Genomic DNA, 20,601 nt, shown 5'->3' with positions numbered 1-20,601 from the left:
AAGCTGCTAGCATTGTCTATAGTTTTCATTTTCGAGAAACTATTGTATGGTGTAGCCTTCTTGCCTCACCTCACTGATCGATCCATTTATTTTTGTGACTGCTTTTATCTATCTACTCACCCACTTGCTTATTTGTTTCCTAGAAGTGGTCTTACTTTGTAGCCTTTATCGGCAACCTTGTAGCCCAGGCTGCAGCCAACTTCACGGTTCCCGAACTATGGAACCATAGCTTCCTGCCACCCCTCCTAGGTTATTTTATTCAGCTTTTACCCAGTCGTGTGCTGGATACTTCCAGAAACGTGTCCCTACCAAGAGGGAAGGCTTTACTTTCAGAGCTGTGGAAATGTATAAGAACTCTGGTGTTTCCCCAACACTGCATCAGTTGTGTTTCTCAGTGGTTTCCAGAAGAAAGTTCTAATTCAGTCCTCCACAGTTTTGTCTCGCTGGGTGATGGAAGGTGGCTGTCGCAAGCTGATGGACGGAATGCTTCCTCTTGGGGCTTCAGTGGGAAACACGTGGGATGAGGGAAAAGAGCCCGATGGAGGCTTCAGTTTGGCCTTTCTGACAAATGCAAGGTGTGGTGCCAATCAAGGTTCTCCAATGGCCGTACGGTGGCTCAAAACCATCTGGAACTTCACTTTTTTTTTTTTTACTTCTATGGGCACTCACACATACTGCAGGCAGAACATTTACACATAAAGTGGACAACACGAGGGTGGAGCGCAGTAAGTACTCTAGGTGGACTTGCAGCGTTCACTTTGCTGGAACAGGCTCCACACAGCCCTTCCAATCATCCGTGTGTGGCCGGGACTGGAGTGGCGGGGGATGGGCACCTGTCTGAGTCAGACTCAGGTGTCTCACTACTCAGTCAGAACCTAGCTCAACTCCAAGTGCTTACCGAAGCCCACACAGTTACCAGGGGCTGCTGGGGAGTAGCTGGCCAGTGAGGAGCTGCTTGGGGAATAGCTGGCCAGTGAGGAGCCGCTTGGGGAGTAGCTGGCCAGTGAGGAGCTGCTTGGGGAGTAGCTGGCCAGTGAGGAGCTGCTTAGGGAATAGCTGGCCAGTGACAGTAGGCAAATGGCAGCAGCTAGGTTGGGAGGGGTCAGGGACAGGAAAGGCAGGGAGACTGGGACCCCCAGGCTAAAGTGGACTCCTGCAGGGCAGAGAGACATCCTGTGGCTGTGGCGGCAGCAGAGGGAGGAGGCAAGAGAGCTTATTAAAAAGACCAGAAAGCAGGCGCAGTGGCTCTCATTGTGATCCCAGAGCTCAGGGCACTGAGGCAGGAGAGCTGCTGCGGCCTTGAGGCCAGCCTGGGTTTTAGAGTAAGACTCGGTCTAAAAAAACAAAACAAAACAAAACAAAACAAAACAGAAGGAAACAAGGAGGGAAAGAGAAAAGAAAAAGAGAAAGGAAAGGAAGGGATCAGCTGAAGAGAAGAAAATGCAGTGCAGGGGAGAGGAGGAGAGGGAGGAAAGGAGAGGCGAGGGGAGGGGAGGGGAAGAAAGAGGAGAGAGGGAAAGGGAGAGGAGGAGAGGAGAAGGGAGGGAGGGGAGGGGGAGAGGGGAGGAAAAGGGAGGAGAGGAGAGGGGAGGAGAGGGGATTAGAAGAGAGGTGAGGAGGGAAGGGGAAAGGAAGGGAAGGAGGAGGGGACGGGGAGGGGAGGGGTAAGAGGGAGGAGGGCAGAAGAGGCAAGCTTTACTCATGACTCTTCCATCTGAGGAGGTAGACTTTGAATTCTGGTTATAGTTAAAGTGCTTTGCAAGAATTCAGAAACCATTCTAGGTGTTTTAAATAAAGAGGACCATGTGCTTGGAAAACTGCAAGAACTCCCCCCCTCCCTTACCATGAAATATCTACAAAACAAGGGTGTACCAAGGTCCAAGAGACTCCAGGAAACTAGCTGGCACAAAGGGGCCCGTCCTCTGCTTTGACATGTATTAGTGCTTGAGGGAACAGGGCCTGTGAGGGATTCTATTCCTGCAAGTGTGAGAGAAGACACAGGGGGTGGGGGTGGGGGGTGGGGGGTGGAGCAGGTACTGAGTACTGGAAGGGTCTTCCCTCAGAAGGGTCAGCTTTGCAGGTCACTGTGTGGCCCACTGTGATGGGCAAGCTTGGCCCCAGGCAGCAAGCGACTCGGTGCCTGACTGTGGTCAGGTGAGTCTTTAGTAATGTGTTGGTGACTTGATTTCATATGTCATTTTTACTTTTTTGACATATCCTTTCCTCCTCTACTCTCTTGTCAGAAACAGCTGGATAAAGTAGACTTCCACTCATCCAAAGCAGAGCATTTTCTTCCTTGCGTCTTGCTATGCGCCTCAATTTATGGTAAGTACCAATATCTCTAAGGAAAGCAAGGCTGGGATGCAGACCAGCAGCTAGGTCAACACTCAGGCATTTATTTGCTCAGCTCCATGCCCTGATCTTTCTGAAAGTGAGGGAGAGAGCCGAGGAGGGCTACCCACTGATGATCTGTGCAATCACAAGCTGAGACTACATGGAGCTGGTGAGAGACAGGGAAAAGTGGTCAGTGCTGCCGCTGGGCGTGGTTGTGCCGGCAAGGAAGGACCCTGGAAAGAGAGTGGAAATGGAATGGAAAATTGTTCTGCCAAGAAGAGCAGGCACTTTGTGAAGCATCTGCGCTACCAGGATGGATGTCTTTCCCTATCATTGCCTATAGCCATGTAGTATTTTGTTTTCCTTCGTTTTCTCGTGTACACAGAAAGAAATGCCTTTAAATGGCACCAGGAAAAGGTCTTGGGGCTTGTCGGGCAGACATGGTATCAGTTTTCAGCTCTGCCACCCACCAGCTTTGCATAGGGGGGCAAGCTTTGGCATTAAGCTCCAGTTTTTGCACACACCCCATGTGGAAAGCAAGGCCTCTGAGAAGGCAAAGGCGGAGCCTTTCCTGGTGCCTAGCGTGAGATCAGACATCCAAACATCGTTAGCTGCCTTTGTTCTCTCTTTAGCTGCAGAAACTGGCCAGCAGCTAACCACATCTAGGTGGATAAGAACTTCTGAAAACCAGAATAATCCCAAGAATGACTTGTCTTAGTTCTCTCTCTCTCTCTTCAAAACCCCAATGTTCCAAAGTAAAACACGCTGGGCAAACGCTTCTGCAGTTTGGAATTTACGAAGCCTGCGTGCAGGAGCTTCACATAAAGCGCCCGGACTTTGTTCTCGGGGAATCAGTGTCTCCAAGTTGCATGTAAAATGCGAAGATCTTTCTTCTCCTGGAGCCATGGGAAGATGCCTGACGTGAGATGACAGACCAATGATTGGATGGCACAGACAATGGCTGTTATGACAAGCATGAACCCAGGATGCTTGGCAGCTGCTCGGCCACAAGGTACCCTCTAGGACGATATTGAAAGTATCACTTCCAGGCTGAACATTTTCAGGAGCAAATAAGTGGACAATCACTTCATCCTCAAAGTAGCGAGAAAACTCTGATTGCTTTAATTTAGCCCTACTTAACCTTCTTGGCTAACCCATAGCACACACAGCACAATGTGGAAGTGCCCCCACCCCATGTTGCTTTAAGGGTAAAAGAAAAAAAAAGGCCAAGGGCGGGGAAAACCTGGCCCCTGATGTTTGCAGGTGTATTTTTCTTGGGAAGTGAGATCGCTAGAGAAACAAAAGATTTGGTTCGCTTGGCTTGGCAAGTGAAAACTGCAACCTTAGGGGAAGACTTTATTTAGAAACTTTCTTTTTCCCTGTTAACTTGAATAGTTCACGGAGGGAAAAAGAACTATAAATGGTTCATAAGTTCGCAATTGTTTTTGTTTTAAAAACAAAACACACAGACCCCACCCAGGCCGATTCCACTATAGATTTCCTCGGCATTGGCCACTGCTCTGCTCCCCCACAAAGCCACGGTGTCGGCTGGGCTGATCCAGTGAAGCGTGGGTGAGTCCCTCAGCTGAAGCATGGGTCAGTCCCTCAGCTGCCTCTGCGGCCACTGATGTCATTCAAATCTTCAGAGCCCCCCACACCCCCCTTCTGGGCTCTCTCCTGACTCCCTGTCTACATGGCAACCCTTCCTTTTCAGTTTACTCTTTGCAAAAAAAAGAATCTCTCTCTGTCACTGATCTTCCCTTCACTTTTTTTCCCCAAAATAATATTTTTATTGATTCTTTGAGAATTTCACCTCACACACTCTGATGACACTCCCTTCCAAGCCCTTCCATGTCTGACTCCTCACCATTGGGAGCCCCCCCGCCAAACAAGCCCAATTCATGCTGTCTATATACTTATGGGAACATGGCTAACCTCTCAGTAGCCGCCCCCTAAGGAGAACTGGGCCCTTCCCCACCTACACCCCTCAGAAGCCATCGACTGTGAAGAGCCGCACCTCAGCACTCCTAACACAACTTTTAATGTTGTCTTTGGTGACAGTTTAGGCTGTTACTTTTGGAGGGGCAGGGGCCAGGGCAGGGGCAGGGGCCGGGGCAGGGAAAGGGGCCGGGGCAGGGAAAGGGGCCGGGGCAGGGAAAGGGGCCGGGGCCAGGGCCGGGGCAGGGAAAGGGGCAGGGGCAGGGTTCCCACGGAATCTTCCCACGGCCAGCTTCCTCACCTGTGAGTCTCTTAACCCACGCTTTTAGCTTCTGCATGCTCCCTGCAATGAAACAGGGCTTATTAACTGGGATGGCCAATAATTACCAATTTCAGAAGAGACTTCTGTCTTTACATGACTTCTTTGGGCAATTTTGTATCATCTTTAAAGATTCATTATTTTTATTTATGTGCATATGTGTGACCCCCGTGTGTGTGTGTGTGTGTGTGTGTGTGTGTGTGTGTGTGCATGACATGTATACAAGTAATCAAGGAGGCCAGAAGCAGGTACCATACCCTCTGGAGTTGGAGTTAAAGGCAGGTGTGAGCCCTCCAATGTAGGTGCTGGGAACTACATTCTGTTCCTCTGCGAGAGCACCAAGTGCTCTTAACCACTGAGCCATCCCCCTGCTGTGGGTTAGGTGTCTGGCTGCACACTCACCCTGTTCAGCTTCTTTCTGCTTCTCCCCCCACAGATGCTGCCCTCTTCGGGTCTTTTGCTATTTCCCCTCCCATGACTGTAGAACGTTCTTAAGATCTTGCCAGATGATCTCATTCGCACTCACAAGCTTGGTACTTCCTAGTACCCTCCAAGTGTCCGCCAAGAGAGTGTTTCCCATCCCCCCGGCTTTTGCAAGCTCCCCTTTGAGTTTCTCCTTCCCTAGAAGACAGGTTGTCCTGCATGCCCTAAGGAGCCTCCACCTTCGGCATGTCCCGGGAGGAACTCACTGCCATCTCCGCTGAGCTGGCCCCTTCCCGTGTCCCATGTCCCATGCTGCAGTGCAGCGAATGGCTGTCTGCTCCCTTAGGCTGGAAACCCTTAGGGTGCGGTCTTGTTTTTACCACACCGTTTGGGTCCAGTCACTAGCTCTTCCTGCTCTGTGGCTCATCGCACTCTCTGAACCTTTTCTTTGTCTCCGTTCTCGCTCCAGGCCTTTGTCGCGCAGCATCTCTGTGGCAGGACACTCGTTTCCCATCGCTCCTTATCCTTCCTTGAACTCCTTCTCCACTGTTGCCGATAATTTAATAGTATGCCCTAATAATGTTTATTATTAGGCCTAGAATTATAATGGCAGTATTAGCTAACCTGCTTTCACAATCAATAAAGACACAGGCCCCTGATAGATTTTAGACCAGCCTTATTTCACCTGGGGCAGGGCAGGTATTGCCTTCTGAATTATCATCCCCCAAAGCCCCCGTGCCATGGCATCTGCTCTAATAATTTTATCTGCCCTACTTCCCATGCAAAATTCCATAAATACTTGCTAAAGTTCTCCATCTTTCTCACTTTCCTCCATCCACACTGATCGACCACATGCTCTTCCACACTGATCGACCACGTGCTCTTCCACACTGATCTACCACATGCTCGTCCACACTGATCGACCACATGCTCTTCCACACTGATTGACCACGTGCTCGTCCACACTGATCTACCACGTGCTCTTCCACACTGATCTACCATGTGCTCTTCCACACTGATCTACCATGTGCTCTTCCACACTGATCTACCATGTGCTCTTCCACACTGATCTACCATGTGCTCTTCCACACTGATCTACCACGTGCTCTTCCACACTGATCTACCATGTGCTCTTCCACACTGATCTACCACGTGCTCTTCCACACTGATCGACCACATGCTCTTCCACACTGATTGACCATTGCTCGTCCACACTGATCAACCACATGCTCTTCCATACTGATTGACCACTGCTCGTCCACACTGATCGACCACGTGCTCTTCCCACACTAACCCATTGTAGCGGTTCTCCTCCTCCTTCCTCTGATACGTCTCTCCTCCTTTCCCAAGATCCTCCTCTCCCAAAGCCCTCGAACTTTGGCCACACCTATTCCATTGTGCCATGTACAAGTTTAAGCCTTTTAGCCAGCCAATCAGGACTAAGTTCTTAGGCAAGGTTGCAAACATCATTTTGTGGTGTGTGAGTGTCTGCTTGTAAATGACAGCTGGCAGACCAGGGAGGGAAAGTAATTACCAATCAAATACAAAGTATCAGACCATGCCTCAACACTCTGCCCCATGTAGCTTAATCCTGTAGAAATACATTTTTCCATGTTTCTTTGCTACAAAGAAGTGGGGAAAACGGTGGTGGGGTGGGGTGGGGAGATGGTAGGGGGGACCAATCTGGATTGCAAATACTTAACCTCTGAAAAATGTCAAGTCCAGGATTAAAAAATTTTTTTTGATTTATTTATTTTATTTTATAGGTATGACTATTTTGCTTGTATGTGTGTATGTATGTATGTATTATATGTATGTATGTATTATATGTGTGTATGTATGTATGTATGTGTACCACATACATGCCCAGTGTTCATGGAGGTCAGAAGATGGTGTTGGCTCCTCTGTAAATAGAGTTACTGGATGGCTGTGAGCCACCATTTGGGTTATGGGAATGGAACTCAGGTCCTCCACAAAAGCAGAAAGCGCTCTCTACTGCTGAGCCATTTCTCCAGCCCCAAAGCTCATAATTCTTAACCCAGGGCAGACAGGAGGACACGTCCTCGTGTCCTAGCCCTCCACCCTGACGTATTGTCCTCTCGCCCTAGGCCCATGGCTTTTTCCTGTCACACACCCTCGCTTCAGCTGGTGAGCTTCTCATCTCATGTTGCCTCCTCAGAGAGAGACGATGACAACCCAGGAGCAGAAAACACAGCGCCCCATCCCCCATCTCCCAGCCCCCACTGCCATCTTCTCTCTTCTAACCATGGTCCCCGCTGGATGGTTATTGCATTAAACTGCTTACATACCCAGCCCCCACCTACAATCATCACATTCTTCCAATGAGGGAGTATGTCTGGTATGCGGTGTCTCCAGCACCGCGCCGCAATGCCCGCCGTGTGGGAGTCGATGAGTTGCTGGGATGGATGACTGGTGCATTCCATACAGCTGCAGCACCTATAATCTGTGGTTAGAATTATTTAGAAAAGCAAACCAGTAACATTCTAGTCCCCCCCCCCCACTATTCACTTTGTCCCTGTTGGAACAGTCCTCTCCAGTGGCTTGTTCATTATCTAATTGTGCAAATGGCCACCTCTGGTGCTTTTATCCAATCCATCAATTTGGCTTTATTTAGACAGTGGACCAGAGCTCTGTGTCGCACAACTCCAAGACAATGGCATGGGAAATATTGTCGTGTAAATAAAGAGGCAGGAGTGTTGCTCATGCAGATGGAGTCAGCTGCCTCGCTCAGGCCTGACTTTTGCTGGGGCTCCACTTCTCACAGTGGCCGCTCTGAGGCCTCAGCTTTCTCCAGCTGGCAAACAGGCGGCCTGTGAGAAGGACTGCCAGAAGTCCGAGCACATCGCCTTCTTGTAGAGACGAGCGCTGGCTTGAACTGAGACTTTGTTTTCCCAGAAGAGACAGTGAAGTATCAGTGTGTCACCTCAGCAGCAAGTGTCTACTCTGCATGGCTGACAAGCCTCCCGGGCATCCAGCGCAGGGCATCCGGACCAGGCGCACCTGTCCCCTGCTGCATCTCCAGGGTTTGCGGGCCAGCACTGCAGAAGATAAATGTGGCAGTGGGACGGCCAGGTGACATATACATCCTTCTGAGAACAGGAATGCACACTGAGTCTGAGACAAGGCCAGCTTGGTCTTGGGTAGCTTTGTCTCCTAGTAAGGGAGCATTTCAGACACAAAGCCTACTCTCGTGCACGAGCCACGGGTCAAAGCCTTCCTGTGCAATGCTATCTTTCTCAGCAGTAGCCGTCTGCCAGCCTTCTTATGAGCCCAACTGTCAGGGTGTATTTCTGCTCCTCCCCTCTTGAACTCATTCCTAATTTTATTAGCTTAATTAATAAGGTCACTTATAAATCAATTGTTATATTTCTATTCCTCCTTCTCTATGTGGTGGGCTTTGGTTTTCTTCTCATTAACTGAACAGTGTAGTGTTGCCATTAATACAGAAAATGAGTTGGAGAGAAAAACCCCTCTATTCATTGATTTAATTTTCAGCTTTCCCTCAGTCCCTATAAACTAATGCCATGTCACCAATAAGCCAGCCACACTGTCTGTGGGCATGACAAAAGTACTGCGTGGCAACAAACACTGATTTAAAGACTCAGGGATGAGTGCAAGCAGTCCACATCATCATCCGTAGGTGACTTTGGCAATAGAAAAGCACAGAACAGCCATACTAAAGCAGCCCGTAAAAGGAACAGCTGTAGGTGCGGGAACGCTCGAGGCAGATGCGGCCTTAAAAGAATAAACCACAAAAGTGAGAAAGGAAGGCTGTGTTTTCAAAATAACATACGTGTGTACCCACGAGATGGGACATGGTTTTCATTTGCTTGGTGAGCTGTGCGCGCTATGCTTCTGGTGCTGTTTACCTTACTGTATGATACAGGGTTGTCTTCTGCAGAGCCTGAGGCTCATGGGCTTGGTTATGCTCGCTAGTGAGCCGCCTTGGCCCTCCCAGCGCTGGACTGCATCAGTGCACCGGACATTTTGTTTTATTTTATTATTTCTCTTTAATGTCGTTTTCTGCATTTGTTTACTTTAAGTTTTGAGAATTTCATACATGAGTGTTATATTTTTACATTTATTCCACCCCGCCCTCTCCCCATTCTACCGCCTTCTGTATCGCATGCTTCCCTGTTCCCTCCCAAATTAGACTGAGCCACCTCCTGGTCCTCTACTTCTTGGCTCTCCCTTCTTCCTCTTCACCTAGAGAATTTGGTCCCTTTTAAACACCTCCTCCAAACAGTCAGGCAAGCTCTCATCTGTCCCGTAGGAATGAAGATAGCTTTCTCTGCCACTACTGTTGTCAACAGAGGCAGAAGCTTCTATTGGAGTAAAAAAGCCAAGAGGAGAGAGGAGGCAGGGACAGACTGACCACAGTCCGTTTTCCCAGCAGAGTGTCAAGGGCGAATGGTTTTCCTGACAGCCACAGCAGCAGTGTCTACCGTCACTTTGCAAATACCTGAGGACGCTGAGGAAGGAGGAAGGCTCTGGAATGTTCCTGGACAATGGCGTAGAAGGCTAAGCAACATGAATCAGCTGGTCTCCCCGTATAGCGAATGTGTGTTGGGCTCGCCCTGCCCTTCTCAGGCTCGCCCTGCCCTTCTCAGAGTCCGCAGGACCCGTGGCTGCAGGGAAGCCAAGGCCGAGTCTTCAGGAGGCTGGTTTTCTTGTAACATAGCTCACACACATCCAGAACTTAAGAAGGGCAGGGTGGCTGGACCAGAGAGACAAACAGACAGAGAGACAGAGACAGAGACAGAGACAGAGAGAAGAGAGAAAAGAGAAAGAGACAGACAGACAGAGAGACAGAGACAGAGACAGAGAGGGAAGAGAGAAGAGAGAAAGAGACAGACAGACAGAGAGACAGAGACAGAGAGAAGAGAGAAAAGAGAAAGAGACAGACAGACAGAGACAGACAGAGAGAAGGAGGGAGGGAGGGAGGGAGAGAGAGAGAGAGAGAGAGAGAGAGAGAGAGAGAGAGAGAGAGAGAGAGAGAGAAGGAAGCCGTGGCTTTGGGCCTCAGTGCAGGTGCATGGTAGGGCCGTGGAGGAGCTCTGCAATGATTTCCAGCTGTTAACACAGGCACAGCCCTGGGGCAATGGCCTTGACTCCGGTCCCCTCTCTGTCCTCTGCTGCCCTCTCTCCCTGCTCCTCTCTGCCTTCTGGATGCCATACACTATGCAGGTGCCCCCTGTACATCTCCAGTTCGTGACCCTGGGTTCCTAAGCCAACCCTTGAAAAGTAACAGTTTAAAAATATCTGCACATTTCAGATCATTATTTTAGGCAATGGAATTAAACTTTTTCATCATTCAATGGTGTCCATGAAAGACCATGACTAATAAATTATTTTTTGACAAAGAATCTAAGTGAATGGTCCATTAGCATGTTTTTAAAATGCCAATTTTAAACTATAAACAGATTCACTGCGTGTTCTGGAAAAGACTTGAGAGGAGTCTTTCTCTACTGTTTTCCTCTTGGATGCTGGCAAACAGCACCAGCAGGTCAAAGTCCTGAGAGGAGACCGGTGGCTGAGGTTTCGCCGTGGCGTTCAGTGGCCGGGACCACAGGAGGCTGAGGAGGTGGTGTTCAGAAACTTTCAAAACAGATCCTAGACGCTACCTACCGTGGCTGCACTAGGCAGCGGACCCTCAGAGGGAAGGCGCGTGATCGGTACCCGCCTCTCTCTTGCTTTAGATCCTGCACAACAGATTCATTGTAAGTCAGCCTCAGAGAGGAGCTGGGCGGGATCTCTCACTCATCAAATGGCTTTGCCACAAAGCACCTTCAGCTGGAAGTGAGAGAGGACATCAGGGAGGCCGCAGTGTCTTTAAATATGTTTTCTGCCTGGAGTTACAGTTCTGAAACATTCATTCACCGGATTCTGGTGACTCTTCTGTTATCATCCAGTGGGGTTATTTTTGTTATGACATAAAGTTCTGAGACGCCCTCCAGTCGTGAGAGTGGCCATTTAAGTGGACATCAACCTAACTGATGTTATGAAGGCCTGGGTCGTGTACAATGTGTGTGTGTATGTGTGTGTGTGTGTGTGTGTGTGTGTGTGTGTGTGTGATGGCCAACCCGGAGCCTTCTCTATGGATCAACACTTGATTTGTTTTTGTTTTTCGAGACAGGGTTTCTCTGTTATCTTGGTCATCCTGGACTCACTTTGTAGATCAGGCTGGCCTTGAACTCACAGTGACTTGCGGGCCTCTGCCTCCCGAGTGCTGGGATTAAAGGCGTATGCCACCACGCCCGGCTCTGGATCAACACTTGAAAATGGACCTGTCTGAGATACAGCTTTCTAGACTAATAGCACAGCTGTTCGGACTCTGTGGTGACGTGGTTGCTCACAAACATGACCTTGGCCACAGACCGAGCTCCCAGCAGGCACTGATAGGGTCTCAGAGGCAAGCAGATAATTATTCTAGCTTGACTGAGAGTCTCAGGGAGCCCAGCCTGGCCCTTGAACTTAATATTGCTGAGGATGACCTCGTACCCCATCTCCTGAGTGCTGGGATTACAGGCTTGGCTCCCATGCTCAGTTTCCGCAGGGCTGGGCATTGAAACCAGGGCTTCAGGGCATGAGACACAAGCTCTCAGCAGCCCAGATCATAGGACGATAACCATTGATAATAGATTAAATTTCATTTTTGTTTTTAAGTACAGAAGAAATATACATAGCAGAAGCGTCGAACCCCTCGCCCTGTAAGGAAATTCACCGCCTCAGTTTCCCCAACATCATGCCAGGTAAAGGTGACAACAGAGATACCAGAAGCCAAGAAAACCCCGTCTACTGCCATTGCCAGCATTGATGACGTCATATCTGAAGCTAAGTGATGGACGCAATCAAGGTTTGACAGCACACTGCCTCTGCCACTGCCCAGCCCTCAGTCCTGATGCTGTCAGATGCTTCCCACACCTGGGGTCCCTCCCGCAGAGATAGCAGAGACAGAGCCATTACTCCACGGTGTAAGTAGCTGGAAGGCAGCGAGGCTGGGGTGGCCACAAGCCATGTTTTCTCTCCCAGACCGGGTGACGCGTTTCTGACCCCAGCGAGTGCACCTTGGCTGCCTTTTTTCTTGGAATGGTGTCTTTCCTTGAGTAGCCTCACCTCAGCTGCTTGTGTTCTTTTCCTAACGAGGTCTTTGATTCCCTCACATGTAGGCCAGGGCCCTTGGAGGGACACGGCGGGGAAGGTCTGTCGGGATGCCTGACCTTGCCGGCTACACCCAGCTGCTCTCACCCATGGGAAAAGTCTATCCTCTGCCTGCTGTCCAGCCACATAAGGCCATTATGGGCTGGGCAAGCCCAGCTGCAAGAAGACTATTACTTTCCTAAACAAACACTGGTGTTGGGAAGAGAAATCGGCTCCCTGACACAGCAAAGAGCTCTGGCCGGGGGAACGAGACATCTGGGAGGCCCGGCCCTTGAGTCCTTTGTCCCTCCGGACTACAGCCTCCATCTCACGGTTGAAACACAGTGCTCGCGGGAGTCCACAGTTGGAGAACCCTAGCACACTGCAGGTGGGCAGGTGCGTTTGGTCTGTCAGCTTCCACACGGGACTCTAATGCATCTACTTAATTAATTTATCTTAAAGGTGTATTTATTTTTATGTGTGAGCATATGTATCTCCTCATCTGTACCTGTACCCTGTGCATGGCTGGTTACTAAGGAGGCTACAGGAAGACACAGGATCCCCTGGAGCTGAAGCTACAGCTGGAGGTGACCCACCACAACCGGGGGCCTGGAAACTGAATCAGGTTCTCTGGAAGAGCCTCAGGAGCTGGTAACTGAGGGCCACCCATGCACTCCTCTGCTTACTTCATGAGCAACACGCTACATCTCTGCTGGGTAAATTGTGTCTTTCACCTCAGTTTCTGATGAAAGCCCGTAAGTATTACACTAGCACACCTGTGGTAAAGGAGTAGACCCCATTCCTTTCAGGAAAAATAAAAAGAGTTGCTTGCTGAATGTCGTATTTGGATGTCAACTTCCCCTTCCTTGAAGGCTCCCCTACGGAAGACATGGGGTCCCTTGGGCAATCAGGACCCCGGAGGGAGGGCTGTGGGGAAGTGGGTGGGTCCCAAGGAGCCCTGTGTTTACTCAGCCACTTGGGTCGAACCGTACAGAGATGATTGAGGAGAGGTTGGAAGGGAGACCTTTGAAAGATGTGGGGGGATCTCTGCGAAAATAGACTGACCCTGTCCTGACACCTGCTTCTAAGCATCTCTGCTCCACTTTCTGCGCCCCCCCATGAGGCGAGCATCCTGCTCCACCATGTGACCCCCTCCATGATACCCAGCCTCCTCTAGGCCCACAGAAATGGAACCAGCCATGAGCCAACATAAGTCTCGCTTCCTTTGGGTCGTTTCCTTAGGTGTTCGCCATGGTGACAGGAAGATGAGTGCCATCGACAGCCATGGATGTTCCTCCTTGCTACGAGGATCCTAGCAAGGGCTCTGCATTGCCTGGTCTTTTTCTGAGGCAGATCACTGAGGAAGAAGTACTGCGAGTGAGCAGTAGCATCCATCCAGCCCCGTAACACCATCATCTGTGCGCTGTTAGACCCTGCCCTGAAGGAGAGATAAACACGGTTTTTGTTTAGATCACAAGTGGGGGATGAGAAAAAGGCTTGTGAGAGAGCAGGTGATGTTTATCCCCTTAGAAGTCAAACCACCGTGTGGGGGAGATTGGTTGTTAACCAGCTGAAAAACATCCTTGAGCAAATTCTGAGAGGAGATATAAATGTGAGCCAAAAACAAGAGGCGGGGCCTTTTGGAGACTTGGGATAGTTCTGGCTGTTCATCGCTCCACTTCGAGATGCTCCTAGAGAGAAGAGCTTGGGGGAAGGCTTCTGGATTCCGGCTCTGGCTGAGAGTCTGGGTTCTGGTTGCTCCAGGTTCCGCCAGAAGAAATCCTGCTGATTACGCCAGGAAAATCGTTCCTCAGAACTGATATCCTTACGGTTTCGTTATCGTATTTTTTAATCTTCTTTTCCCATTGTTTAGGTTAGTCGGGTTATAAGTTAGGTACTTTTGGTTAAGTTCATAATAAATATATTTGTTTTAAAAGAGTGAGCTTACACTGCCCCTGCTCCTGGTGAGGTCTTTACACATCAAACCCTTTAATTTAGCGCAGCAAACCCTTGCAATCCTCCTTCAATGTTTCCCTGTTATTTTTCTTCAAACCCTCTTAGGCAAATGGATTTACTCTCTATTTTCTCCCTAACCACACCCTTTGCCTGGCACTGTATGTGCACTCTATCAAAGGCAACTTTCTAGCAAACACCCAAACCTTCTGTGTCCACCCCTGCAGGCCTGACTGGCTATATCTCCACAGCACTCCCCACTGCCTCATGGGAAGGCACCTTCTCTGTGGGATTTGCTCCAACCTTTACGCTGGATAAAAGCTTGGTTTTGTGTTTATTTCATCACCACCTGGCTTCTTCCTGTGGACCACACCCCGGAAGCACATTTTTGCCCATGACTATTCTCCTGAGGGTCTAGTATGATGACTCTCACAGTGCAGACATCCAATAGGCTGTTAGCAATGGCAGAATGGAGCCCTGCCCCCAAAACCCACAGGCGTCTAACACATTGGTCAGGGCTTTTAGTTCTTTGCAAACAAAGGTGATGTCTCATCCTGTGTGGAGTCCCACAAAGAAAAGCATCTTACATATTAATATTCATGGTAGTTTATTAACTATCAAGGTGACTTTGGATGACAGAAAGAGAGAGGAAGAGAAAACGAGAGCAGGAGCAGACATTGGAGTAATGTTCACTCCGTGTTCAAATTCTGACTGTATAGAGCTGGGTGAGATCTCTTCAGGGAAATGTCCCTACTGACAGCCAGGAGCAGTTTTGTATTTTGCGACTAACGTGACGTATCCGATGCTGGGTATTGCATCGTGGGGGTGCGTGGGACGTTGGCAAGCAAAGCACCTGTGACTTAGGTTTCACAGCTGCTAGCAGACTGTCAGAGTCAGCCTAAGGATTCCCAATTTCATGTGAACACACTGGCTGCACTGGTGCCGACCAGTGACGCCGCAGCTTCAAGTGACCAGTGTCCTCCTAGAACCCTGTTTCCTCAATCTCCCTTTCTGTTCTGCCCCTGGAGGGTAGTGATTAGTGCACGTCAGGGTGCTCTGCCCCTGGTTAGAAACAGAATGACAATGTTCATGCGACAAATCTTCAAGAGAGCTTAGGCGCAAGGATATTGCCCAAACAATTTTGTGCCCCCGAAGCCTCTTTCTCCACAGAGCGGGTCCACTCTGAAACTCACTGCTTTTGCTGAAATGGAGTCCTCCTTCCTTCCTTTCCTCTTGTCCTTATCTTATTTATTTTATTTGGGGACAACTACGCGATTTGGACACAAAGCGTCAGTACAAAGCAGGAGGAAGCATCTGGGATGCGGTCTTCCCTGGCTCTGCTCTTCTGCCTGGACCACAGTCCCCCTTCGCAGGGGCTCAGATCCTGCTCACCCCTGCAGAGCCAGGCGAGTTATTTTTCCTGGCTTCTTCCACGTGGAAGGAAGGCTCAGCTGCCGATAGTTTCTCATACCCGAATCCAGCAGGCAAAGGACTGGAAAGTTCCTCCTCTTAACGGGCTGAGCTGCCGCCAAGTTCCCAGAGGTCTTTGCCCTTTTTAGAGAAGTGTGATAGTTACTCCTCACCCAAGACATCTGCACAGCCTGCGTGAAGAACCCTTCTCAGGGATTATTTGAAATTGGATCATCCCAGTTTAAAAAAAATTGGGCGGTTTGAAACAGTTTTGATAGACCTCTATTGCTTAAGCAAAACAAAGCCGTTCCCAGTTGTAGCGTCTGCTGAATAGCAGGTGAAACAATCACAAAGATTGAACAATCAAAAAATTAATCTGTGTACAGTGAATTTTAATAAATCATAAAACAAATTGACGCAGCTCCTCTGCAGTTTTTCCAGCATGTGTTTAGCAAGGTCAGACATCTGTCCTTACCAGCCAGGCTCTAGACTGCGACCCCAGGCCCCGCAGAACGAGTACCTCGTGGGCAGTAAGCAGAAGTGTTAACGGTGCCAATACAACACAGAAAGAGAAAATACGGTGATAGAAATTAATTTGGCTGAAACTCAGAGTAACAGAAGTTACTCTGGTTAAAAATCTAGCAAGTTAATTTTGATTTTTAGGCAGCCAAAAACTAGCCCAGATGTGGTTAACAACTATCCGGGGATCATGAGACTTGATTTTTTTTTTCCTTTTTTCATTTTTTGTAGCCAGAAAAATTCCCTCAGAGTTTCAGAAATAAAAAATAATTTTGTAAAAAGACACTTTTGGTAACCACTCTTTCTCTCGTTAGAATAACACCTCATTTGTCCATCACCATTGAGAGAATTCTTGTAGCTCAAAAATTAATTTTCCAATAAGAGAAAACCAGTTTCATGTTCAAAGAGGTCAATTTCATTTAGGTATTTTTGCTGGAACATCTTGTCAAAGATCTCACAGACTGAGCAGAGCCTGACCTTCCGAGGAAGTCAGTTATCTTCCCCGCCATCAGTCACCTCAGACAGCCACTACCTCCTCCTGGAGCACAGTCACGCTGGCAGGCGGTGGCTCTCTTTTGATCTTATCTACATTAAATTCTCTCAACTTTCTTTTCTAAAAGCTGATTTATTCACATGGAATTTATATACCAAAGAGTTCACTCATGCAACGGTTTTCAGTGTATGGGTCACCGCCATGTTAGTTTTGGAACATTCTCAAGGAGAAATCTGTATCCTTTATCCCACATTTCCCTGTCCTTCAAAACATCCTCATCAGCAGGTCAAACCCTAGCCTACCCTCTATGTCTGTCTCCTCATTCTGGACTTTTCTGTGCCAGGAACTGCATAGGCTGTGGCCTTTCCTATGCATGTGCCCCCCAACTTGGCATGTGCTTTCATTCATCTGCTACATCCGTGAGTAAATTCCTACTTAGGGCGGCATGGATGTTTAGGTTGCTTCCATTTTTGGCTTTTCTGGGCCATGGTGCTGTAACACTCAGGGTCATGTTTCTGTTTGGATAGAAGTTTCTATTTCTCTTGGGCCTATATGTAGGAGTGAAATGGCTGAGCCATGTGATAATCCTATGCGAAATTATCTTAAACATTGTCAGGCTGTTTCCACAGTGACTGAACTCTCCACAGCTGCAGCGGGCAGGCCCATCAGCCGCAGCCACAGCCTCAGCCTCAGCAGTCTCAGCAGCCTCAGCAGCCACAGCCTCAGCCTCAGCCTGAGCAGCAGCAGCCTCAGCCTCAGCAGCTTCAGCCTCAGCCTCAGCAGCCTGAGCAGCAGCAGCCACAGCCTCAGCCTCAGTAGCAGCAGCAGCTGCTGCCTCAGCCCCATCAACAACATCAGCGCTGTTTGAATGTTCCATTTTCCCCACATGGCTGCAGGTGTTCATTTTTCTGGTTCTCAGTCCCATTTGTCACCTGGTGCATATAAAGCACTCCTTCAGGCTGATTTGCTTTTCTCTAACAGCAACTGATGTCAGGCATCATTTCATGTGCTTTTTGACCAGGGTATACGTTCTCTGGGAAATGTCTGTTTGGATGACTTGGTTGCTTGTAATTGGTTTTCATATCATTAAGACAGAGGCCCCTCACTGGCTATGTGCTTCCCAAATCATGCCTGTGGATTACTTTTAAACTTTCCAAGTTTTAATTCTTTTCCACTTAGATTTTTATTCTCTTCTGTTGTTCAACTATTTAAAAGACCTGTGAAATCCTCTGCTTTCCTGTCTTCCTCCACCACCCATTCTTCCATCGTGTTTTAAATATTTAAGTGTTTATACACGTATATGCGGTGTGCTGAGTGTGTTCTTACTCTTGGTTCCAGTCTCTCCTTTCTCCTCCCCCACACTAATTCTCTTTGTCCCTCAGAGAGTTTCGTTTCTATCCTCTCTCTCTCTCTCTCTCTCTCTCTCTCTCTCTCACACACACACACACACACACACACACGATTTTATGTATCTGTATAAAATCTAGACTCCATAAATGAGCGAAGCCACAATATTTATCTTTCTGGGACTGACTTAATTGACTTAGTGTGGCATCTCCAGTCACATCCTACAAACAACAGAACTTAATTCTAGTGACCACAATGACACTCCATGGTGTATATACCCTGCTTGGTCTTTCTCCACTCCTCTGTTGATGACACCTAGTTGGGTTCCATAACTCAGCTACTGACAACAATTCTGTAAAAAAAACAGTGAGGTGCACATGTCTCTGGGCTCTATTGATCTAATTGTCACACAGAACCCAGAGCAGCATGGCTTTACCCTCCCCATTTCCCACCCTGTAGCTTTTGAGACATTTCCCATTGAAGCCAAGCTCCTGTGTGTGTCAGCAGCGTGCCCTGCCCATCGTTAAACCTGACACCCTGGCCCAGTAGCCACTCACTTTGCAAGTCACTCTTGGCAACATCTACTATTCAGTCTTTGAAAACCCCTCCTCTCTTCAGTCCCATGATAATCTGCTCCAGATTTGCCCTTCCTGCAATTCCCTCTTCTTCCCTGATTCTCATTTTAATGAGTTAAACGCTGGCGTTCTCCAGAACCTCACCCGTCAGATATATTCAGCACATGCATTTTTTTTATAGGATCTGTTTCTGTGTCCTCGGCTCTAGTGATAACACTCGTCAGTCTTCCGCTTCCACACCACGCCTCAGCCCAGAGCTCTGCCTTAGCTGCTGTGAGCACCCGTCTTAACTAACAGAAATGCTGCCAACCACTGATGCACTCTGCGATGTCTCCTCATTACTATGGGCTGGACTGGATGGCATTACCCAGGTGACATCTCCTGGGTGTGTCTCTAGAGGAGTTTCCAGAGAGCGTTAGCTGATGAGGGAAGACCCAGCCCGGATGCAGGGGGCACCATCCCCATGGGCTGGGGTCCCAGGATGAGTGAAAAGGAGAAGTCAAGCTGAGCACCTGCGTCTCTCTACTTCCTTACTCTGAGACAACCAACCTGCCTTACCTGCCATGATGCACAAGATATCTTTGTAAACTTTGAGCCAGAAATACAAACTTTCTTCTCTAAGTTGCTATCCTTGGGCACTTTGTCACAGCAAGAAGAAAAGTAACTATAATGCACATGCCATTTCCAAAACCCAAAGTTATCCCGTAATTCTCACATTGCTGACAGGAAAAGTTTGACATATTTCTCCAAGCAGTTTTCTTCCACGTTGGTCTCAGTCTCAGGTTGGCCAGTGTGGGCCCAGTTTTCCTCCTCCATCTCCTCAGCACCACCGTCGCTGAAGAAGCTCCACAAACACTTGCTGGTCCCATTGCAGTGCGACTCTAACTCGATTCTCCCGCTGTCATCTCCCCTGACAATCCGTGCTTGCGGCTTTGACAAGCAAACATGTTATTGTCGCCATTTTCATTAACTGTCTCCAGTGACCACCAGGGATCTACGGGGTAAGTTCAGACCTCTCGGCATCATGCCTCAGACCCTGGCTTTTTCCCTGCCTCTGTTTCCCTGTATTGCCGTGCCCACTTACCCACAGCTGGGAAATGTTTGGATGGTTTTATGTTCCCTGGAAGTTCTGTGTTCATGTCTCTACGGGTGTGCAATGAACTGACAAATCAGCATCTCTATGTGACACATATTTATAATCTCGTACTTACTGTGAGTCTGGATCCCAGCATATTTTAGGCAGACCTCCTCTCACAGAAGCCTGAGCTGGACCAGGCATTGCTGCTCTGCTTCGAATGTTCTCTACTCACAGAGGGAAAGTTAGTTTCTTACTAGTTGTTGACCAGAGGGCCTGGGTTAGTGAGCTTTCTGGTTCTCAGCAAAAATGGAAGCAATCAACTTGTAAGGGTCAAAGGTCAGTTTTAGCTCCTGGTTGCAAAGGCTTCTGTCTGCAATTGGCTTGTCCTGGTGCTTTAGGCCTACGTGGCAACTAAACGTGGCAACAGCCAGAATCTAAGCGATTGAAAGAGAAGAGAGCCGGGTCTCTAAATCCCCTCTTAGAGCCTGTCTCCAGCAATCTAAACATGTCCTGCAAGGCTTTACCTTGTGAAGTTTCTTCTAATTCTCAGTGTCAGAAAGTGGGGCCTTCCAACACTAGCCCTGAGCTATAGCAAGGCTGTACTCAGAAGGTAGAGCCTCTGGCCCTGTGCAAGAGGCAGGGTGAGGGTCCTGGGCAGCTCACCAGTCTGCATTGGATGGCCACGCGCACATCATAATAGCCTCGGGTTAAGGTTGCCTGGCTGGGCCAAAGCCTCCCAAGATGCTGGGTTTTCTGTTCTGTCTCCTCCTCCATCACCAGCCTTACAAACTCATTGGTGTTTCTTAAGGCCAGTGTGAAATATTTCTTACTCATGAAGCCTCCAACACACCAGCTCCTCCTCCCTGTCCACTCCTGTGGCGTTCTCTAGCCATTCCCATTTGCTTTCTGAGATGCTTTGAAAAAAAAAATATATATATATATATTGAGAGTATTGAGTACTTTCCACTGGTCTTTTCTTGCCCCAATCCAGGCATACACGAAGTTCCTTAGAAACGTCTTTTCTGACAGTGAAACCATCTCATCCATCCCT

This window comes from Acomys minous (genome assembly GCF_964271855.1).
Source record: "Acomys minous genome assembly, chromosome: 17".
In the NCBI taxonomy this organism is placed as follows: domain Eukaryota; kingdom Metazoa; phylum Chordata; class Mammalia; order Rodentia; family Muridae; genus Acomys; species Acomys minous.
The sequence above is the reverse complement of the archived record's forward strand: the minus strand, read 5'-3'. Positions refer to the sequence as shown.